The 23,577-nt window shown below is 45.9% G+C and overlaps 10 non-coding genes across 10 annotated transcripts; all 10 read left to right on the plus strand.

The window, feature by feature from the left end:
* Window positions 1-1,075: 1,075 nt before the first annotated feature.
* LOC130322875 (U2 spliceosomal RNA) lies at window positions 1,076-1,266 on the plus strand. The gene has a single exon (XR_008868298.1). It is a non-coding gene; the product is annotated as a U2 spliceosomal RNA (small nuclear RNA).
* A 2,069-nt stretch (window positions 1,267-3,335) lies between these two features.
* On the plus strand, window positions 3,336-3,526 carry LOC130322876 (U2 spliceosomal RNA). The gene has a single exon (XR_008868299.1). It is a non-coding gene; the product is annotated as a U2 spliceosomal RNA (small nuclear RNA).
* A 2,092-nt stretch (window positions 3,527-5,618) lies between these two features.
* On the plus strand, window positions 5,619-5,809 carry LOC130322877 (U2 spliceosomal RNA). The gene has a single exon (XR_008868300.1). It is a non-coding gene; the product is annotated as a U2 spliceosomal RNA (small nuclear RNA).
* A 2,091-nt stretch (window positions 5,810-7,900) lies between these two features.
* On the plus strand, window positions 7,901-8,091 carry LOC130322878 (U2 spliceosomal RNA). The gene has a single exon (XR_008868301.1). It is a non-coding gene; the product is annotated as a U2 spliceosomal RNA (small nuclear RNA).
* Window positions 8,092-10,178: 2,087 nt separating this feature from the next.
* Window positions 10,179-10,369, plus strand: LOC130322879 (U2 spliceosomal RNA). The gene has a single exon (XR_008868302.1). It is a non-coding gene; the product is annotated as a U2 spliceosomal RNA (small nuclear RNA).
* Window positions 10,370-12,458: 2,089 nt separating this feature from the next.
* On the plus strand, window positions 12,459-12,649 carry LOC130322880 (U2 spliceosomal RNA). The gene has a single exon (XR_008868303.1). It is a non-coding gene; the product is annotated as a U2 spliceosomal RNA (small nuclear RNA).
* Window positions 12,650-14,722: 2,073 nt separating this feature from the next.
* LOC130322881 (U2 spliceosomal RNA) lies at window positions 14,723-14,913 on the plus strand. Its single transcript, XR_008868304.1, has one exon. It is a non-coding gene; the product is annotated as a U2 spliceosomal RNA (small nuclear RNA).
* Window positions 14,914-16,996: 2,083 nt separating this feature from the next.
* On the plus strand, window positions 16,997-17,187 carry LOC130322706 (U2 spliceosomal RNA). The gene has a single exon (XR_008868157.1). It is a non-coding gene; the product is annotated as a U2 spliceosomal RNA (small nuclear RNA).
* A 2,089-nt stretch (window positions 17,188-19,276) lies between these two features.
* Window positions 19,277-19,467, plus strand: LOC130322882 (U2 spliceosomal RNA). The gene has a single exon (XR_008868305.1). It is a non-coding gene; the product is annotated as a U2 spliceosomal RNA (small nuclear RNA).
* Window positions 19,468-21,557: 2,090 nt separating this feature from the next.
* Window positions 21,558-21,748, plus strand: LOC130322828 (U2 spliceosomal RNA). Its single transcript, XR_008868268.1, has one exon. It is a non-coding gene; the product is annotated as a U2 spliceosomal RNA (small nuclear RNA).
* Window positions 21,749-23,577: the final 1,829 nt, after the last annotated feature.

Here is a 23,577-nt window from a genome sequence, read left to right on the forward strand (position 1 = left end):
ATTAGACGAAAAAAAAGAAGAAAAAGAAGAATAATACGCCCAGAAAAGAGGCGAAAAGGAGAAAAACGTAAAAAAACGTGAAAAAAAAGTAAGAGGAAGAGAAGGGAAAAAAAGGTGGAAATGGGTTTAAAAGTGATTTCGGCGGAGAATATATATATATATATATATATATATATATATATATATATATATATATATATATACGCGCACACACACACATATATATAAACGTATTCTCCGTTGAGATATTGCAGCCGCTGCTGTGTCCAGGCCCAGGAGCCTTAGCACTGTGCTGTGATGTCACTCAATACCACTGACATCACTAGGTGTAAACAACATCTCTTCTTTGCTGTGTATGTGACTATGGAGCTGTTTGGTGATGTCGTCTATTATGGCCTTCATAGAAGCAACAGGAGATTGTTGCATCCATCTAGAACCCTCAGAACTACAGTGCTATGATGTCACTCACTTCCACAGGCCTTGCAGAGTGTAAACAACAACAACCCAGCTTTGTTGTGTATGTAACCATAGGGATTGTGATGTCACCTAGAACCTTCACAGCAGCGACAGCTTTATGAGGAGCATCAGCACTGCTCTGCCTGAGCAGAACCATCACCGCCATAGGTTGTCAAATAACCCGGATTTAACCCACACAGGTAAGTCCAATGGGGTGCAGGCATGTCCTCTATGCTTACAGCTTCCCGTGGGTGTTGGTTTGATACCGTTTGGGGACAGCCAAGGAGGCATCTGCAGGCAACAAAGGTAGGTGTGTGCTTGTGTGTGTGTTTCCTATGCAGATCCTAAGCCCAGTGTCACATGCAAGTAGGAGGAGTAAGAAGGGTTCCTGGCAAATCCGGGTTATGGATTGCATTTAAAAAGGCCCCGTGGGAGTGCAATGGGCCCCTGTCTTGCTGCTTAGCAATAATGGTATGGGTTTAGGTTCTGCTGTGTGTACTGGTGGTTGACTGCCCCCCAGCCCAGAGTGTGCATGGAAAATTGTCTGGCAGCCTCCCTGACAGCAAGCAGTGATAGTGCCCATGAAGGGGACCTTGTTGGGCCCGCCCCTTTCACGGTTATCGCTTCTCGGCCTTTTGGCTAAGATCAAGTGTAGTATCTGTTCTTATCAGTTTAATATCTGATACGTCCCCTATCTGGGGACCATATATTAAATGGATTTTTGAGAACGGGGGCCGATTTCGAAGCTTGCTTCCGTCGCCCTATGCATTGACCCGATATGGCAGTATCTTCGGGTACAGTGCACCACCCCCTTACAGGGTTAAAAAGAAAGATTCCTACTTTCATTGCTACCTGCTTGCTGGCTAGCCAGCTAGCCAGCCCTGTGGGCCTTGCTGCTGCTGCTGCTGCTGCAGCCAAAAAACAAAAGGTGGTGCTGCTGCTGCTTCTGCTTGTGTCTGGCCGCTGTTGGAGCGTCCAGGCACAGGACTTCTGCTGCTGCTGACTAAATGGCCTCCTTAATTGGATCATTTGAGTAGCCAGCACACCTGTGCAGGTAGGGCATGACATGATAGGCAGCTGCCTTGATAGCGGGTGGGTGCTGAATGTTCCTAATTGACAAAATAAGATTAATGCTTATGAAGAAATATAAAATCTCATCCCTTCCCCAATATCGCGCCACACCCCTACCCCTTAATTCCCTGGTTGAACTTGATGGACATATGTCTTTTTTCGACCGTACTAACTATGTAACTATGTAACATAACATGGGGGGGTCTCCTGGCTGTTCACACAGGTGTGTCATTGCTGTACATTGACCATGCATTGCTTCTGTGGTATTGCAAAGGCAAAGACAAATGCTTCCAGCCATCCATTGCACTAATGGATTGGTCATCAGCTGGCTGTCTATGTCCCGCATCAATATAGACCAAAGTACAGAGGGTTAGGCTATGCTATAGTGCACCTACCTGATGCATCAGAAGGTGCGAGGCCCTTGCTAAATTCTGTGCACAGACTTTGAGATCTATGCTTTAGACTGTATCTAAACCTGCTCCAACATGGACTGACATTCTGGCCTACTTTCAGCCGATGCGACTTGTCTGTCGCTGAACAGTCGCTTTTTATGTATTCAGCACCTATGTATAATGTTGTAAAAATGCTCTAGAAGCTAAAGTCGCAGAAATGTCACACATATTTGGCCTGCAACTTTCTGTGCGACAAATTCAGACAGGAAAAATCAGTATAAATCCTTAGAAAATTATCCCCCAGTGTCTCCATCTGCTGGCGGTATTGAATAAGCATTGCTGCACTGATGGGGTATGCATTAGACGAAAAAAAAGAAGAAAAAGAAGAATAATACGCCCAGAAAAGAGGCGAAAAGGAGAAAAACGTAAAAAAACGTGAAAAAAAAGTAAGAGGAAGAGAAGGGAAAAAAAGGTGGAAATGGGTTTAAAAGTGATTTCGGCGGAGAAATATATATATATATATATATATATATATATATATATACGCGCACACACACACATATATATAAACGTATTCTCCGTTGAGATATTGCAGCCGCTGCTGTGTCCAGGCCCAGGAGCCTTAGCACTGTGCTGTGATGTCACTCAATACCACTGACATCACTAGGTGTAAACAACATCTCTCCTTTGCTGTGTATGTGACTATGGAGCTGTTTGGTGATGTCGTCTATTATGGCCTTCATAGAAGCAACAGGAGATTGTTGCATCCATCTAGAACCCTCAGAACTACAGTGCTATGATGTCACTCACTTCCACAGGCCTTGCAGAGTGTAAACAACAACAACCCAGCTTTGTTGTGTATGTAACCATAGGGATTGTGATGTCACCTAGAACCTTCACAGCAGCGACAGCTTTATGAGGAGCATCAGCACTGCTCTGCCTGAGCAGAACCATCACCGCCATAGGTTGTCAAATAACCCGGATTTAACCCACACAGGTAAGTCCAATGGGGTGCAGGCATGTCCTCTATGCTTACAGCTTCCCGTGGGTGTTGGTTTGATACCGTTTGGGGACAGCCAAGGAGGCATCTGCAGGCAACAAAGGTAGGTGTGTGCTTGTGTGTGTGTTTCCTATGCAGATCCTAAGCCCAGTGTCACATGCAAGTAGGAGGAGTAAGAAGGGTTCCTGGCAAATCCGGGTTATGGATTGCATTTAAAAAGGCCCCGTGGGAGTGCAATGGGCCCCTGTCTTGCTGCTTAGCAATAATGGTATGGGTTTAGGTTCTGCTGTGTGTACTGGTGGTTGACTGCCCCCCAGCCCAGAGTGTGCATGGAAAATTGTCTGGCAGCCTCCCTGACAGCAAGCAGTGATAGTGCCCATGAAGGGGACCTTGTTGGGCCCGCCCCTTTCACGGTTATCGCTTCTCGGCCTTTTGGCTAAGATCAAGTGTAGTATCTGTTCTTATCAGTTTAATATCTGATACGTCCCCTATCTGGGGACCATATATTAAATGGATTTTTGAGAACGGGGGCCGATTTCGAAGCTTGCTTCCGTCGCCCTATGCATTGACCCGATATGGCAGTATCTTCGGGTACAGTGCACCACCCCCTTACAGGGTTAAAAAGAAAGATTCCTACTTTCATTGCTACCTGCTTGCTGGCTAGCCAGCTAGCCAGCCCTGTGGGCCTTGCTGCTGCTGCTGCTGCTGCTGCTGCAGCCAAAAAACAAAAGGTGGTGCTGCTGCTGCTTCTGCTGCTTCTGCTTGTGTCTGGCCGCTGTTGGAGCGTCCAGGCACAGGACTTCTGCTGCTGCTGACTAAATGGCCTCCTTAATTGGATCATTTGAGTAGCCAGCACACCTGTGCAGGTAGGGCATGACATGATAGGCAGCTGCCTTGATAGCGGGTGGGTGCTGAATGTTCCTAATTGACAAAATAAGATTAATGCTTATGAAGAAATATAAAATCTCATCCCTTCCCCAATATCGCGCCACACCCCTACCCCTTAATTCCCTGGTTGAACTTGATGGACATATGTCTTTTTTCGACCGTACTAACTATGTAACTATGTAACATAACATGGGGGGGTCTCCTGGCTGTTCACACAGGTGTGTCATTGCTGTACATTGACCATGCATTGCTTCTGTGGTATTGCAAAGGCAAAGACAAATGCTTCCAGCCATCCATTGCACTAATGGATTGGTCATCAGCTGGCTGTCTATGTCCCGCATCAATATAGACCAAAGTACAGAGGGTTAGGCTATGCTATAGTGCACCTACCTGATGCATCAGAAGGTGCGAGGCCCTTGCTAAATTCTGTGCACAGACTTTGAGATCTATGCTTTAGACTGTATCTAAACCTGCTCCAACATGGACTGACATTCTGGCCTACTTTCAGCCGATGCGACTTGTCTGTCGCTGAACAGTCGCTTTTTATGTATTCAGCACCTATGTATAATGTTGTAAAAATGCTCTAGAAGCTAAAGTCGCAGAAATGTCACACATATTTGGCCTGCAACTTTCTGTGCGACAAATTCAGACAGGAAAAATCAGTATAAATCCTTAGAAAATTATCCCCCAGTGTCTCCATCTGCTGGCGGTATTGAATAAGCATTGCTGCACTGATGGGGTATGCATTAGACGAAAAAAAAGAAGAAAAAGAAGAATAATACGCCCAGAAAAGAGGCGAAAAGGAGAAAAACTTAAAAAAACGTGAAAAAAAAGTAAGAGGAAGAGAAGGGAAAAAAAGGTGGAAATGGGTTTAAAAGTGATTTCGGCGGAGAAATATATATATATATATATATATATATATATATATATATATATATACGCGCACACACACACATATATATAAACGTATTCTCCGTTGAGATATTGCAGCCGCTGCTGTGTCCAGGCCCAGGAGCCTTAGCACTGTGCTGTGATGTCACTCAATACCACTGACATCACTAGGTGTAAACAACATCTCTTCTTTGCTGTGTATGTGACTATGGAGCTGTTTGGTGATGTCGTCTATTATGGCCTTCATAGAAGCAACAGGAGATTGTTGCATCCATCTAGAACCCTCAGAACTACAGTGCTATGATGTCACTCACTTCCACAGGCCTTGCAGAGTGTAAACAACAACAACCCAGCTTTGTTGTGTATGTAACCATAGGGATTGTGATGTCACCTAGAACCTTCACAGCAGCGACAGCTTTATGAGGAGCATCAGCACTGCTCTGCCTGAGCAGAACCATCACCGCCATAGGTTGTCAAATAACCCGGATTTAACCCACACAGGTAAGTCCAATGGGGTGCAGGCATGTCCTCTATGCTTACAGCTTCCCGTGGGTGTTGGTTTGATACCGTTTGGGGACAGCCAAGGAGGCATCTGCAGGCAACAAAGGTAGGTGTGTGCTTGTGTGTGTGTTTCCTATGCAGATCCTAAGCCCAGTGTCACATGCAAGTAGGAGGAGTAAGAAGGGTTCCTGGCAAATCCGGGTTATGGATTGCATTTAAAAAGGCCCCGTGGGAGTGCAATGGGCCCCTGTCTTGCTGCTTAGCAATAATGGTATGGGTTTAGGTTCTGCTGTGTGTACTGGTGGTTGACTGCCCCCCAGCCCAGAGTGTGCATGGAAAATTGTCTGGCAGCCTCCCTGACAGCAAGCAGTGATAGTGCCCATGAAGGGGACCTTGTTGGGCCCGCCCCTTTCACGGTTATCGCTTCTCGGCCTTTTGGCTAAGATCAAGTGTAGTATCTGTTCTTATCAGTTTAATATCTGATACGTCCCCTATCTGGGGACCATATATTAAATGGATTTTTGAGAACGGGGGCCGATTTCGAAGCTTGCTTCCGTCGCCCTATGCATTGACCCGATATGGCAGTATCTTCGGGTACAGTGCACCACCCCCTTACAGGGTTAAAAAGAAAGATTCCTACTTTCATTGCTACCTGCTTGCTGGCTAGCCAGCTAGCCAGCCCTGTGGGCCTTGCTGCTGCTGCTGCTGCTGCTGCAGCCAAAAAACAAAAGGTGGTGCTGCTGCTGCTTCTGCTGCTTCTGCTTGTGTCTGGCCGCTGTTGGAGCGTCCAGGCACAGGACTTCTGCTGCTGCTGACTAAATGGCCTCCTTAATTGGATCATTTGAGTAGCCAGCACACCTGTGCAGGTAGGGCATGACATGATAGGCAGCTGCCTTGATAGCGGGTGGGTGCTGAATGTTCCTAATTGACAAAATAAGATTAATGCTTATGAAGAAATATAAAATCTCATCCCTTCCCCAATATCGCGCCACACCCCTACCCCTTAATTCCCTGGTTGAACTTGATGGACATATGTCTTTTTTCGACCGTACTAACTATGTAACTATGTAACATAACATGGGGGGGTCTCCTGGCTGTTCACACAGGTGTGTCATTGCTGTACATTGACCATGCATTGCTTCTGTGGTATTGCAAAGGCAAAGACAAATGCTTCCAGCCATCCATTGCACTAATGGATTGGTCATCAGCTGGCTGTCTATGTCCCGCATCAATATAGACCAAAGTACAGAGGGTTAGGCTATGCTATAGTGCACCTACCTGATGCATCAGAAGGTGCGAGGCCCTTGCTAAATTCTGTGCACAGACTTTGAGATCTATGCTTTAGACTGTATCTAAACCTGCTCCAACATGGACTGACATTCTGGCCTACTTTCAGCCGATGCGACTTGTCTGTCGCTGAACAGTCGCTTTTTATGTATTCAGCACCTATGTATAATGTTGTAAAAATGCTCTAGAAGCTAAAGTCGCAGAAATGTCACACATATTTGGCCTGCAACTTTCTGTGCGACAAATTCAGACAGGAAAAATCAGTATAAATCCTTAGAAAATTATCCCCCAGTGTCTCCATCTGCTGGCGGTATTGAATAAGCATTGCTGCACTGATGGGGTATGCATTAGACGAAAAAAAAGAAGAAAAAGAAGAATAATACGCCCAGAAAAGAGGCGAAAAGGAGAAAAACGTAAAAAAACGTGAAAAAAAAGTAAGAGGAAGAGAAGGGAAAAAAAGGTGGAAATGGGTTTAAAAGTGATTTCGGCGGAGAAATATATATATATATATATATATATATATATATATATATATATATATACGCGCACACACACACATATATATAAACGTATTCTCCGTTGAGATATTGCAGCCGCTGCTGTGTCCAGGCCCAGGAGCCTTAGCACTGTGCTGTGATGTCACTCAATACCACTGACATCACTAGGTGTAAACAACATCTCTCCTTTGCTGTGTATGTGACTATGGAGCTGTTTGGTGATGTCGTCTATTATGGCCTTCATAGAAGCAACAGGAGATTGTTGCATCCATCTAGAACCCTCAGAACTACAGTGCTATGATGTCACTCACTTCCACAGGCCTTGCAGAGTGTAAACAACAACAACCCAGCTTTGTTGTGTATGTAACCATAGGGATTGTGATGTCACCTAGAACCTTCACAGCAGCGACAGCTTTATGAGGAGCATCAGCACTGCTCTGCCTGAGCAGAACCATCACCGCCATAGGTTGTCAAATAACCCGGATTTAACCCACACAGGTAAGTCCAATGGGGTGCAGGCATGTCCTCTATGCTTACAGCTTCCCGTGGGTGTTGGTTTGATACCGTTTGGGGACAGCCAAGGAGGCATCTGCAGGCAACAAAGGTAGGTGTGTGCTTGTGTGTGTGTTTCCTATGCAGATCCTAAGCCCAGTGTCACATGCAAGTAGGAGGAGTAAGAAGGGTTCCTGGCAAATCCGGGTTATGGATTGCATTTAAAAAGGCCCCGTGGGAGTGCAATGGGCCCCTGTCTTGCTGCTTAGCAATAATGGTATGGGTTTAGGTTCTGCTGTGTGTACTGGTGGTTGACTGCCCCCCAGCCCAGAGTGTGCATGGAAAATTGTCTGGCAGCCTCCCTGACAGCAAGCAGTGATAGTGCCCATGAAGGGGACCTTGTTGGGCCCGCCCCTTTCACGGTTATCGCTTCTCGGCCTTTTGGCTAAGATCAAGTGTAGTATCTGTTCTTATCAGTTTAATATCTGATACGTCCCCTATCTGGGGACCATATATTAAATGGATTTTTGAGAACGGGGGCCGATTTCGAAGCTTGCTTCCGTCGCCCTATGCATTGACCCGATATGGCAGTATCTTCGGGTACAGTGCACCACCCCCTTACAGGGTTAAAAAGAAAGATTCCTACTTTCATTGCTACCTGCTTGCTGGCTAGCCAGCTAGCCAGCCCTGTGGGCCTTGCTGCTGCTGCTGCTGCTGCTGCAGCCAAAAAACAAAAGGTGGTGCTGCTGCTGCTTCTGCTGCTTCTGCTTGTGTCTGGCCGCTGTTGGAGCGTCCAGGCACAGGACTTCTGCTGCTGCTGACTAAATGGCCTCCTTAATTGGATCATTTGAGTAGCCAGCACACCTGTGCAGGTAGGGCATGACATGATAGGCAGCTGCCTTGATAGCGGGTGGGTGCTGAATGTTCCTAATTGACAAAATAAGATTAATGCTTATGAAGAAATATAAAATCTCATCCCTTCCCCAATATCGCGCCACACCCCTACCCCTTAATTCCCTGGTTGAACTTGATGGACATATGTCTTTTTTCGACCGTACTAACTATGTAACTATGTAACATAACATGGGGGGGTCTCCTGGCTGTTCACACAGGTGTGTCATTGCTGTACATTGACCATGCATTGCTTCTGTGGTATTGCAAAGGCAAAGACAAATGCTTCCAGCCATCCATTGCACTAATGGATTGGTCATCAGCTGGCTGTCTATGTCCCGCATCAATATAGACCAAAGTACAGAGGGTTAGGCTATGCTATAGTGCACCTACCTGATGCATCAGAAGGTGCGAGGCCCTTGCTAAATTCTGTGCACAGACTTTGAGATCTATGCTTTAGACTGTATCTAAACCTGCTCCAACATGGACTGACATTCTGGCCTACTTTCAGCCGATGCGACTTGTCTGTCGCTGAACAGTCGCTTTTTATGTATTCAGCACCTATGTATAATGTTGTAAAAATGCTCTAGAAGCTAAAGTCGCAGAAATGTCACACATATTTGGCCTGCAACTTTCTGTGCGACAAATTCAGACAGAAAAAATCAGTATAAATCCTTAGAAAATTATCCCCCAGTGTCTCCATCTGCTGGCGGTATTGAATAAGCATTGCTGCACTGATGGGGTATGCATTAGACGAAAAAAAAGAAGAAAAAGAAGAATAATACGCCCAGAAAAGAGGCGAAAAGGAGAAAAACGTAAAAAAACGTGAAAAAAAAGTAAGAGGAAGAGAAGGGAAAAAAAGGTGGAAATGGGTTTAAAAGTGATTTCGGCGGAGAAATATATATATATATATATATATATATATATATATATATATATACGCGCACACACACACATATATATAAACGTATTCTCCGTTGAGATATTGCAGCCGCTGCTGTGTCCAGGCCCAGGAGCCTTAGCACTGTGCTGTGATGTCACTCAATACCACTGACATCACTAGGTGTAAACAACATCTCTCCTTTGCTGTGTATGTGACTATGGAGCTGTTTGGTGATGTCGTCTATTATGGCCTTCATAGAAGCAACAGGAGATTGTTGCATCCATCTAGAACCCTCAGAACTACAGTGCTATGATGTCACTCACTTCCACAGGCCTTGCAGAGTGTAAACAACAACAACCCAGCTTTGTTGTGTATGTAACCATAGGGATTGTGATGTCACCTAGAACCTTCACAGCAGCGACAGCTTTATGAGGAGCATCAGCACTGCTCTGCCTGAGCAGAACCATCACCGCCATAGGTTGTCAAATAACCCGGATTTAACCCACACAGGTAAGTCCAATGGGGTGCAGGCATGTCCTCTATGCTTACAGCTTCCCGTGGGTGTTGGTTTGATACCGTTTGGGGACAGCCAAGGAGGCATCTGCAGGCAACAAAGGTAGGTGTGTGCTTGTGTGTGTGTTTCCTATGCAGATCCTAAGCCCAGTGTCACATGCAAGTAGGAGGAGTAAGAAGGGTTCCTGGCAAATCCGGGTTATGGATTGCATTTAAAAAGGCCCCGTGGGAGTGCAATGGGCCCCTGTCTTGCTGCTTAGCAATAATGGTATGGGTTTAGGTTCTGCTGTGTGTACTGGTGGTTGACTGCCCCCCAGCCCAGAGTGTGCATGGAAAATTGTCTGGCAGCCTCCCTGACAGCAAGCAGTGATAGTGCCCATGAAGGGGACCTTGTTGGGCCCGCCCCTTTCACGGTTATCGCTTCTCGGCCTTTTGGCTAAGATCAAGTGTAGTATCTGTTCTTATCAGTTTAATATCTGATACGTCCCCTATCTGGGGACCATATATTAAATGGATTTTTGAGAACGGGGGCCGATTTCGAAGCTTGCTTCCGTCGCCCTATGCATTGACCCGATATGGCAGTATCTTCGGGTACAGTGCACCACCCCCTTACAGGGTTAAAAAGAAAGATTCCTACTTTCATTGCTACCTGCTTGCTGGCTAGCCAGCTAGCCAGCCCTGTGGGCCTTGCTGCTGCTGCTGCTGCTGCTGCAGCCAAAAAACAAAAGGTGGTGCTGCTGCTGCTTCTGCTGCTTCTGCTTGTGTCTGGCCGCTGTTGGAGCGTCCAGGCACAGGACTTCTGCTGCTGCTGACTAAATGGCCTCCTTAATTGGATCATTTGAGTAGCCAGCACACCTGTGCAGGTAGGGCATGACATGATAGGCAGCTGCCTTGATAGCGGGTGGGTGCTGAATGTTCCTAATTGACAAAATAAGATTAATGCTTATGAAGAAATATAAAATCTCATCCCTTCCCCAATATCGCGCCACACCCCTACCCCTTAATTCCCTGGTTGAACTTGATGGACATATGTCTTTTTTCGACCGTACTAACTATGTAACTATGTAACATAACATGGGGGGGTCTCCTGGCTGTTCACACAGGTGTGTCATTGTTGTACATTGACCATGCATTGCTTCTGTGGTATTGCAAAGGCAAAGACAAATGCTTCCAGCCATCCATTGCACTAATGGATTGGTCATCAGCTGGCTGTCTATGTCCCGCATCAATATAGACCAAAGTACAGAGGGTTAGGCTATGCTATAGTGCACCTACCTGATGCATCAGAAGGTGCGAGGCCCTTGCTAAATTCTGTGCACAGACTTTGAGATCTATGCTTTAGACTGTATCTAAACCTGCTCCAACATGGACTGACATTCTGGCCTACTTTCAGCCGATGCGACTTGTCTGTCGCTGAACAGTCGCTTTTTATGTATTCAGCACCTATGTATAATGTTGTAAAAATGCTCTAGAAGCTAAAGTCGCAGAAATGTCACACATATTTGGCCTGCAACTTTCTGTGCGACAAATTCAGACAGGAAAAATCAGTATAAATCCTTAGAAAATTATCCCCCAGTGTCTCCATCTGCTGGCGGTATTGAATAAGCATTGCTGCACTGATGGGGTATGCATTAGACGAAAAAAAAGAAGAAAAAGAAGAATAATACGCCCAGAAAAGAGGCGAAAAGGAGAAAAACGTAAAAAAACGTGAAAAAAAAGTAAGAGGAAGAGAAGGGAAAAAAAGGTGGAAATGGGTTTAAAAGTGATTTCGGCGGAGAAATATATATATATATATATATATATATATATATATATATATATATACGCGCACACACACACATATATATAAACGTATTCTCCGTTGAGATATTGCAGCCGCTGCTGTGTCCAGGCCCAGGAGCCTTAGCACTGTGCTGTGATGTCACTCAATACCACTGACATCACTAGGTGTAAACAACATCTCTCCTTTGCTGTGTATGTGACTATGGAGCTGTTTGGTGATGTCGTCTATTATGGCCTTCATAGAAGCAACAGGAGATTGTTGCATCCATCTAGAACCCTCAGAACTACAGTGCTATGATGTCACTCACTTCCACAGGCCTTGCAGAGTGTAAACAACAACAACCCAGCTTTGTTGTGTATGTAACCATAGGGATTGTGATGTCACCTAGAACCTTCACAGCAGCGACAGCTTTATGAGGAGCATCAGCACTGCTCTGCCTGAGCAGAACCATCACCGCCATAGGTTGTCAAATAACCCGGATTTAACCCACACAGGTAAGTCCAATGGGGTGCAGGCATGTCCTCTATGCTTACAGCTTCCCGTGGGTGTTGGTTTGATACCGTTTGGGGACAGCCAAGGAGGCATCTGCAGGCAACAAAGGTAGGTGTGTGCTTGTGTGTGTGTTTCCTATGCAGATCCTAAGCCCAGTGTCACATGCAAGTAGGAGGAGTAAGAAGGGTTCCTGGCAAATCCGGGTTATGGATTGCATTTAAAAAGGCCCCGTGGGAGTGCAATGGGCCCCTGTCTTGCTGCTTAGCAATAATGGTATGGGTTTAGGTTCTGCTGTGTGTACTGGTGGTTGACTGCCCCCCAGCCCAGAGTGTGCATGGAAAATTGTCTGGCAGCCTCCCTGACAGCAAGCAGTGATAGTGCCCATGAAGGGGACCTTGTTGGGCCCGCCCCTTTCACGGTTATCGCTTCTCGGCCTTTTGGCTAAGATCAAGTGTAGTATCTGTTCTTATCAGTTTAATATCTGATACGTCCCCTATCTGGGGACCATATATTAAATGGATTTTTGAGAACGGGGGCCGATTTCGAAGCTTGCTTCCGTCGCCCTATGCATTGACCCGATATGGCAGTATCTTCGGGTACAGTGCACCACCCCCTTACAGGGTTAAAAAGAAAGATTCCTACTTTCATTGCTACCTGCTTGCTGGCTAGCCAGCTAGCCAGCCCTGTGGGCCTTGCTGCTGCTGCTGCTGCTGCTGCAGCCAAAAAACAAAAGGTGGTGCTGCTGCTGCTTCTGCTGCTTCTGCTTGTGTCTGGCCGCTGTTGGAGCGTCCAGGCACAGGACTTCTGCTGCTGCTGACTAAATGGCCTCCTTAATTGGATCATTTGAGTAGCCAGCACACCTGTGCAGGTAGGGCATGACATGATAGGCAGCTGCCTTGATAGCGGGTGGGTGCTGAATGTTCCTAATTGACAAAATAAGATTAATGCTTATGAAGAAATATAAAATCTCATCCCTTCCCCAATATCGCGCCACACCCCTACCCCTTAATTCCCTGGTTGAACTTGATGGACATATGTCTTTTTTCGACCGTACTAACTATGTAACTATGTAACATAACATGGGGGGGTCTCCTGGCTGTTCACACAGGTGTGTCATTGCTGTACATTGACCATGCATTGCTTCTGTGGTATTGCAAAGGCAAAGACAAATGCTTCCAGCCATCCATTGCACTAATGGATTGGTCATCAGCTGGCTGTCTATGTCCCGCATCAATATAGACCAAAGTACAGAGGGTTAGGCTATGCTATAGTGCACCTACCTGATGCATCAGAAGGTGCGAGGCCCTTGCTAAATTCTGTGCACAGACTTTGAGATCTATGCTTTAGACTGTATCTAAACCTGCTCCAACATGGACTGACATTCTGGCCTACTTTCAGCCGATGCGACTTGTCTGTCGCTGAACAGTCGCTTTTTATGTATTCAGCACCTATGTATAATGTTGTAAAAATGCTCTAGAAGCTAAAGTCGCAGAAATGTCACACATATTTGGCCTGCAACTTTCTGTGCGACAAATTCAGACAGGAAAAATCAGTATAAATCCTTAGAAAATTATCCCCCAGTGTCTCCATCTGCTGGCGGTATTGAATAAGCATTGCTGCACTGATGGGGTATGCATTAGACGAAAAAAAAGAAGAAAAAGAAGAATAATACGCCCAGAAAAGAGGCGAAAAGGAGAAAAACGTAAAAAAACGTGAAAAAAAAGTAAGAGGAAGAGAAGGGAAAAAAAGGTGGAAATGGGTTTAAAAGTGATTTCGGCGGAGAAATATATATATATATATATATATATATATACGCGCACACACACACATATATATAAACGTATTCTCCGTTGAGATATTGCAGCCGCTGCTGTGTCCAGGCCCAGGAGCCTTAGCACTGTGCTGTGATGTCACTCAATACCACTGACATCACTAGGTGTAAACAACATCTCTCCTTTGCTGTGTATGTGACTATGGAGCTGTTTGGTGATGTCGTCTATTATGGCCTTCATAGAAGCAACAGGAGATTGTTGCATCCATCTAGAACCCTCAGAACTACAGTGCTATGATGTCACTCACTTCCACAGGCCTTGCAGAGTGTAAACAACAACAACCCAGCTTTGTTGTGTATGTAACCATAGGGATTGTGATGTCACCTAGAACCTTCACAGCAGCGACAGCTTTATGAGGAGCATCAGCACTGCTCTGCCTGAGCAGAACCATCACCGCCATAGGTTGTCAAATAACCCGGATTTAACCCACACAGGTAAGTCCAATGGGGTGCAGGCATGTCCTCTATGCTTACAGCTTCCCGTGGGTGTTGGTTTGATACCGTTTGGGGACAGCCAAGGAGGCATCTGCAGGCAACAAAGGTAGGTGTGTGCTTGTGTGTGTGTTTCCTATGCAGATCCTAAGCCCAGTGTCACATGCAAGTAGGAGGAGTAAGAAGGGTTCCTGGCAAATCCGGGTTATGGATTGCATTTAAAAAGGCCCCGTGGGAGTGCAATGGGCCCCTGTCTTGCTGCTTAGCAATAATGGTATGGGTTTAGGTTCTGCTGTGTGTACTGGTGGTTGACTGCCCCCCAGCCCAGAGTGTGCATGGAAAATTGTCTGGCAGCCTCCCTGACAGCAAGCAGTGATAGTGCCCATGAAGGGGACCTTGTTGGGCCCGCCCCTTTCACGGTTATCGCTTCTCGGCCTTTTGGCTAAGATCAAGTGTAGTATCTGTTCTTATCAGTTTAATATCTGATACGTCCCCTATCTGGGGACCATATATTAAATGGATTTTTGAGAACGGGGGCCGATTTCGAAGCTTGCTTCCGTCGCCCTATGCATTGACCCGATATGGCAGTATCTTCGGGTACAGTGCACCACCCCCTTACAGGGTTAAAAAGAAAGATTCCTACTTTCATTGCTACCTGCTTGCTGGCTAGCCAGCTAGCCAGCCCTGTGGGCCTTGCTGCTGCTGCTGCTGCTGCTGCAGCCAAAAAACAAAAGGTGGTGCTGCTGCTGCTTCTGCTGCTTCTGCTTGTGTCTGGCCGCTGTTGGAGCGTCCAGGCACAGGACTTCTGCTGCTGCTGACTAAATGGCCTCCTTAATTGGATCATTTGAGTAGCCAGCACACCTGTGCAGGTAGGGCATGACATGATAGGCAGCTGCCTTGATAGCGGGTGGGTGCTGAATGTTCCTAATTGACAAAATAAGATTAATGCTTATGAAGAAATATAAAATCTCATCCCTTCCCCAATATCGCGCCACACCCCTACCCCTTAATTCCCTGGTTGAACTTGATGGACATATGTCTTTTTTCGACCGTACTAACTATGTAACTATGTAACATAACATGGGGGGGTCTCCTGGCTGTTCACACAGGTGTGTCATTGCTGTACATTGACCATGCATTGCTTCTGTGGTATTGCAAAGGCAAAGACAAATGCTTCCAGCCATCCATTGCACTAATGGATTGGTCATCAGCTGGCTGTCTATGTCCCGCATCAATATAGACCAAAGTACAGAGGGTTAGGCTATGCTATAGTGCACCTACCTGATGCATCAGAAGGTGCGAGGCCCTTGCTAAATTCTGTGCACAGACTTTGAGATCTATGCTTTAGACTGTATCTAAACCTGCTCCAACATGGACTGACATTCTGGCCTACTTTCAGCCGATGCGACTTGTCTGTCGCTGAACAGTCGCTTTTTATGTATTCAGCACCTATGTATAATGTTGTAAAAATGCTCTAGAAGCTAAAGTCGCAGAAATGTCACACATATTTGGCCTGCAACTTTCTGTGCGACAAATTCAGACAGGAAAAATCAGTATAAATCCTTAGAAAATTATCCCCCAGTGTCTCCATCTGCTGGCGGTATTGAATAAGCATTGCTGCACTGATGGGGTATGCATTAGACGAAAAAAAAGAAGAAAAAGAAGAATAATACGCCCAGAAAAGAGGCGAAAAGGAGAAAAACGTAAAAAAACGTGAAAAAAAAGTAAGAGGAAGAGAAGGGAAAAAAAGGTGGAAATGGGTTTAAAAGTGATTTCGGCGGAGAAATATATATATATATATATATATATATATATATATATATACGCGCACACACACACATATATATAAACGTATTCTCCGTTGAGATATTGCAGCCGCTGCTGTGTCCAGGCCCAGGAGCCTTAGCACTGTGCTGTGATGTCACTCAATACCACTGACATCACTAGGTGTAAACAACATCTCTCCTTTGCTGTGTATGTGACTATGGAGCTGTTTGGTGATGTCGTCTATTATGGCCTTCATAGAAGCAACAGGAGATTGTTGCATCCATCTAGAACCCTCAGAACTACAGTGCTATGATGTCACTCACTTCCACAGGCCTTGCAGAGTGTAAACAACAACAACCCAGCTTTGTTGTGTATGTAACCATAGGGATTGTGATGTCACCTAGAACCTTCACAGCAGCGACAGCTTTATGAGGAGCATCAGCACTGCTCTGCCTGAGCAGAACCATCACCGCCATAGGTTGTCAAATAACCCGGATTTAACCCACACAGGTAAGTCCAATGGGGTGCAGGCATGTCCTCTATGCTTACAGCTTCCCGTGGGTGTTGGTTTGATACCGTTTGGGGACAGCCAAGGAGGCATCTGCAGGCAACAAAGGTAGGTGTGTGCTTGTGTGTGTGTTTCCTATGCAGATCCTAAGCCCAGTGTCACATGCAAGTAGGAGGAGTAAGAAGGGTTCCTGGCAAATCCGGGTTATGGATTGCATTTAAAAAGGCCCCGTGGGAGTGCAATGGGCCCCTGTCTTGCTGCTTAGCAATAATGGTATGGGTTTAGGTTCTGCTGTGTGTACTGGTGGTTGACTGCCCCCCAGCCCAGAGTGTGCATGGAAAATTGTCTGGCAGCCTCCCTGACAGCAAGCAGTGATAGTGCCCATGAAGGGGACCTTGTTGGGCCCGCCCCTTTCACGGTTATCGCTTCTCGGCCTTTTGGCTAAGATCAAGTGTAGTATCTGTTCTTATCAGTTTAATATCTGATACGTCCCCTATCTGGGGACCATATATTAAATGGATTTTTGAGAACGGGGGCCAATTTCGAAGCTTGCTTCCGTCGCCCTATGCATTGACCCGATATGGCAGTATCTTCGGGTACAGTGCACCACCCCCTTACAGGGTTAAAAAGAAAGATTCCTACTTTCATTGCTACCTGCTTGCTGGCTAGCCAGCTAGCCAGCCCTGTGGGCCTTGCTGCTGCTGCTGCTGCTGCTGCAGCCAAAAAACAAAAGGTGGTGCTGCTGCTGCTTCTGCTGCTTCTGCTTGTGTCTGGCCGCTGTTGGAGCGTCCAGGCACAGGACTTCTGCTGCTGCTGACTAAATGGCCTCCTTAATTGGATCATTTGAGTAGCCAGCACACCTGTGCAGGTAGGGCATGACATGATAGGCAGCTGCCTTGATAGCGGGTGGGTGCTGAATGTTCCTAATTGACAAAATAAGATTAATGCTTATGAAGAAATATAAAATCTCATCCCTTCCCCAATATCGCGCCACACCCCTACCCCTTAATTCCCTGGTTGAACTTGATGGACATATGTCTTTTTTCGACCGTACTAACTATGTAACTATGTAACATAACATGGGGGGGTCTCCTGGCTGTTCACACAGGTGTGTCATTGCTGTACATTGACCATGCATTGCTTCTGTGGTATTGCAAAGGCAAAGACAAATGCTTCCAGCCATCCATTGCACTAATGGATTGGTCATCAGCTGGCTGTCTATGTCCCGCATCAATATAGACCAAAGTACAGAGGGTTAGGCTATGCTATAGTGCACCTACCTGATGCATCAGAAGGTGCGAGGCCCTTGCTAAATTCTGTGCACAGACTTTGAGATCTATGCTTTAGACTGTATCTAAACCTGCTCCAACATGGACTGACATTCTGGCCTACTTTCAGCCGATGCGACTTGTCTGTCGCTGAACAGTCGCTTTTTATGTATTCAGCACCTATGTATAATGTTGTAAAAATGCTCTAGAAGCTAAAGTCGCAGAAATGTCACACATATTTGGCCTGCAACTTTCTGTGCGACAAATTCAGACAGGAAAAATCAGTATAAATCCTTAGAAAATTATCCCCCAGTGTCTCCATCTGCTGGCGGTATTGAATAAGCATTGCTGCACTGATGGGGTATGCATTAGACGAAAAAAAAGAAGAAAAAGAAGAATAATACGCCCAGAAAAGAGGCGAAAAGGAGAAAAACGTAAAAAAACGTGAAAAAAAAGTAAGAGGAAGAGAAGGGAAAAAAAGGTGGAAATGGGTTTAAAAGTGATTTCGGCGGAGAATATATATATATATATATATATATATATATATATATATATATATATACGCGCACACACACACATATATATAAACGTATTCTCCGTTGAGATATTGCAGCCGCTGCTGTGTCCAGGCCCAGGAGCCTTAGCACTGTGCTGTGATGTCACTCAATACCACTGACATCACTAGGTGTAAACAACATCTCTCCTTTGCTGTGTATGTGACTATGGAGCTGTTTGGTGATGTCGTCTATTATGGCCTTCATAGAAGCAACAGGAGATTGTTGCATCCATCTAGAACCCTCAGAACTACAGTGCTATGATGTCACTCACTTCCACAGGCCTTGCAGAGTGTAAACAACAACAACCCAGCTTTGTTGTGTATGTAACCATAGGGATTGTGATGTCACCTAGAACCTTCACAGCAGCGACAGCTTTATGAGGAGCATCAGCACTGCTCTGCCTGAGCAGAACCATCACCGCCATAGGTTGTCAAATAACCCGGATTTAACCCACACAGGTAAGTCCAATGGGGTGCAGGCATGTCCTCTATGCTTACAGCTTCCCGTGGGTGTTGGTTTGATACCGTTTGGGGACAGCCAAGGAGGCATCTGCAGGCAACAAAGGTAGGTGTGTGCTTGTGTGTGTGTTTCCTATGCAGATCCTAAGCCCAGTGTCACATGCAAGTAGGAGGAGTAAGAAGGGTTCCTGGCAAATCCGGGTTATGGATGCATTTAAAAAGGCCCCGTGGGAGTGCAATGGGCCCCTGTCTTGCTGCTTAGCAATAATGGTATGGGTTTAGGTTCTGCTGTGTGTACTGGTGGTTGACTGCCCCCCAGCCCAGAGTGTGCATGGAAAATTGTCTGGCAGCCTCCCTGACAGCAAGCAGTGATAGTGCCCATGAAGGGGACCTTGTTGGGCCCGCCCCTTTCACGGTTATCGCTTCTCGGCCTTTTGGCTAAGATCAAGTGTAGTATCTGTTCTTATCAGTTTAATATCTGATACGTCCCCTATCTGGGGACCATATATTAAATGGATTTTTGAGAACGGGGGCCGATTTCGAAGCTTGCTTCCGTCGCCCTATGCATTGACCCGATATGGCAGTATCTTCGGGTACAGTGCACCACCCCCTTACAGGGTTAAAAAGAAAGATTCCTACTTTCATTGCTACCTGCTTGCTGGCTAGCCAGCTAGCCAGCCCTGTGGGCCTTGCTGCTGCTGCTGCTGCTGCTGCAGCCAAAAAACAAAAGGTGGTGCTGCTGCTGCTTCTGCTGCTTCTGCTTGTGTCTGGCCGCTGTTGGAGCGTCCAGGCACAGGACTTCTGCTGCTGCTGACTAAATGGCCTCCTTAATTGGATCATTTGAGTAGCCAGCACACCTGTGCAGGTAGGGCATGACATGATAGGCAGCTGCCTTGATAGCGGGTGGGTGCTGAATGTTCCTAATTGACAAAATAAGATTAATGCTTATGAAGAAATATAAAATCTCATCCCTTCCCCAATATCGCGCCACACCCCTACCCCTTAATTCCCTGGTTGAACTTGATGGACATATGTCTTTTTTCGACCGTACTAACTATGTAACTATGTAACATAACATGGGGGGGTCTCCTGGCTGTTCACACAGGTGTGTCATTGCTGTACATTGACCATGCATTGCTTCTGTGGTATTGCAAAGGCAAAGACAAATGCTTCCAGCCATCCATTGCACTAATGGATTGGTCATCAGCTGGCTGTCTATGTCCCGCATCAATATAGACCAAAGTACAGAGGGTTAGGCTATGCTATAGTGCACCTACCTGATGCATCAGAAGGTGCGAGGCCCTTGCTAAATTCTGTGCACAGACTTTGAGATCTATGCTTTAGACTGTATCTAAACCTGCTCCAACATGGACTGACATTCTGGCCTACTTTCAGCCGATGCGACTTGTCTGTCGCTGAACAGTCGCTTTTTATGTATTCAGCACCTATGTATAATGTTGTAAAAATGCTCTAGAAGCTAAAGTCGCAGAAATGTCACACATATTTGGCCTGCAACTTTCTGTGCGACAAATTCAGACAGGAAAAATCAGTATAAATCCTTAGAAAATTATCCCCCAGTGTCTCCATCTGCTGGCGGTATTGAATAAGCATTGCTGCACTGATGGGGTATGCATTAGACGAAAAAAAAGAAGAAAAAGAAGAATAATACGCCCAGAAAAGAGGCGAAAAGGAGAAAAACGTAAAAAAACGTGAAAAAAAAGTAAGAGGAAGAGAAGGGAAAAAAAGGTGGAAATGGGTTTAAAAGTGATTTCGGCGGAGAATATATATATATATATATATATATATATATATATATATATATATATACGCGCACACACACACATATATATAAACGTATTCTCCGTTGAGATATTGCAGCCGCTGCTGTGTCCAGGCCCAGGAGCCTTAGCACTGTGCTGTGATGTCACTCAATACCACTGACATCACTAGGTGTAAACAACATCTCTCCTTTGCTGTGTATGTGACTATGGAGCTGTTTGGTGATGTCGTCTATTATGGCCTTCATAGAAGCAACAGGAGATTGTTGCATCCATCTAGAACCCTCAGAACTACAGTGCTATGATGTCACTCACTTCCACAGGCCTTGCAGAGTGTAAACAACAACAACCCAGCTTTGTTGTGTATGTAACCATAGGGATTGTGATGTCACCTAGAACCTTCACAGCAGCGACAGCTTTATGAGGAGCATCAGCACTGCTCTGCCTGAGCAGAACCATCACCGCCATAGGTTGTCAAATAACCCGGATTTAACCCACACAGGTAAGTCCAATGGGGTGCAGGCATGTCCTCTATGCTTACAGCTTCCCGTGGGTGTTGGTTTGATACCGTTTGGGGACAGCCAAGGAGGCATCTGCAGGCAACAAAGGTAGGTGTGTGCTTGTGTGTGTGTTTCCTATGCAGATCCTAAGCCCAGTGTCACATGCAAGTAGGAGGAGTAAGAAGGGTTCCTGGCAAATCCGGGTTATGGATTGCATTTAAAAAGGCCCCGTGGGAGTGCAATGGGCCCCTGTCTTGCTGCTTAGCAATAATGGTATGGGTTTAGGTTCTGCTGTGTGTACTGGTGGTTGACTGCCCCCCAGCCCAGAGTGTGCATGGAAAATTGTCTGGCAGCCTCCCTGACAGCAAGCAGTGATAGTGCCCATGAAGGGGACCTTGTTGGGCCCGCCCCTTTCACGGTTATCGCTTCTCGGCCTTTTGGCTAAGATCAAGTGTAGTATCTGTTCTTATCAGTTTAATATCTGATACGTCCCCTATCTGGGGACCATATATTAAATGGATTTTTGAGAACGGGGGCCAATTTCGAAGCTTGCTTCCGTCGCCCTATGCATTGACCCGATATGGCAGTATCTTCGGGTACAGTGCACCACCCCCTTACAGGGTTAAAAAGAAAGATTCCTACTTTCATTGCTACCTGCTTGCTGGCTAGCCAGCTAGCCAGCCCTGTGGGCCTTGCTGCTGCTGCTGCTGCTGCTGCAGCCAAAAAACAAAAGGTGGTGCTGCTGCTGCTTCTGCTGCTTCTGCTTGTGTCTGGCCGCTGTTGGAGCGTCCAGGCACAGGACTTCTGCTGCTGCTGACTAAATGGCCTCCTTAATTGGATCATTTGAGTAGCCAGCACACCTGTGCAGGTAGGGCATGACATGATAGGCAGCTGCCTTGATAGCGGGTGGGTGCTGAATGTTCCTAATTGACAAAATAAGATTAATGCTTATGAAGAAATATAAAATCTCATCCCTTCCCCAATATCGCGCCACACCCCTACCCCTTAATTCCCTGGTTGAACTTGATGGACATATGTCTTTTTTCGACCGTACTAACTATGTAACTATGTAACATAACATGGGGGGGTCTCCTGGCTGTTCACACAGGTGTGTCATTGCTGTACATTGACCATGCATTGCTTCTGTGGTATTGCAAAGGCAAAGACAAATGCTTCCAGCCATCCATTGCACTAATGGATTGGTCATCAGCTGGCTGTCTATGTCCCGCATCAATATAGACCAAAGTACAGAGGGTTAGGCTATGCTATAGTGCACCTACCTGATGCATCAGAAGGTGCGAGGCCCTTGCTAAATTCTGTGCACAGACTTTGAGATCTATGCTTTAGACTGTATCTAAACCTGCTCCAACATGACTGACATTCTGGCCTACTTTCAGCCGATGCGACTTGTCTGTCGCTGAACAGTCGCTTTTTATGTATTCAGCACCTATGTATAATGTTGTAAAAATGCTCTAGAAGCTAAAGTCGCAGAAATGTCACACATATTTGGCCTGCAACTTTCTGTGCGACAAATTCAGACAGGAAAAATCAGTATAAATCCTTAGAAAATTATCCCCCAGTGTCTCCATCTGCTGGCGGTATTGAATAAGCATTGCTGCACTGATGGGGTATGCATTAGACGAAAAAAAAGAAGAAAAAGAAGAATAATACGCCCAGAAAAGAGGCGAAAAGGAGAAAAACGTAAAAAAACGTGAAAAAAAAGTAAGAGGAAGAGAAGGGAAAAAAAGGTGGAAATGGGTTTAAAAGTGATTTCGGCGGAGAATATATATATATATATATATATATATATATATATATATATACGCGCACACACACACATATATATAAACGTATTCTCCGTTGAGATATTGCAGCCGCTGCTGTGTCCAGGCCCAGGAGCCTTAGCACTGTGCTGTGATGTCACTCAATACCACTGACATCACTAGGTGTAAACAACATCTCTCCTTTGCTGTGTATGTGACTATGGAGCTGTTTGGTGATGTCGTCTATTATGGCCTTCATAGAAGCAACAGGAGATTGTTGCATCCATCTAGAACCCTCAGAACTACAGTGCTATGATGTCACTCACTTCCACAGGCCTTGCAGAGTGTAAACAACAACAACCCAGCTTTGTTGTGTATGTAACCATAGGGATTGTGATGTCACCTAGAACCTTCACAGCAGCGACAGCTTTATGAGGAGCATCAGCACTGCTCTGCCTGAGCAGAACCATCACCGCCATAGGTTGTCAAATAACCCGGATTTAACCCACACAGGTAAGTCCAATGGGGTGCAGGCATGTCCTCTATGCTTACAGCTTCCCGTGGGTGTTGGTTTGATACCGTTTGGGGACAGCCAAGGAGGCATCTGCAGGCAACAAAGGTAGGTGTGTGCTTGTGTGTGTGTTTCCTATGCAGATCCTAAGCCCAGTGTCACATGCA

The sequence above is a fragment of the Hyla sarda genome, unplaced genomic scaffold (genome assembly GCF_029499605.1).
Source record: "Hyla sarda isolate aHylSar1 unplaced genomic scaffold, aHylSar1.hap1 scaffold_238, whole genome shotgun sequence".
Classification (NCBI taxonomy): Eukaryota; Metazoa; Chordata; class Amphibia; order Anura; family Hylidae; genus Hyla; species Hyla sarda.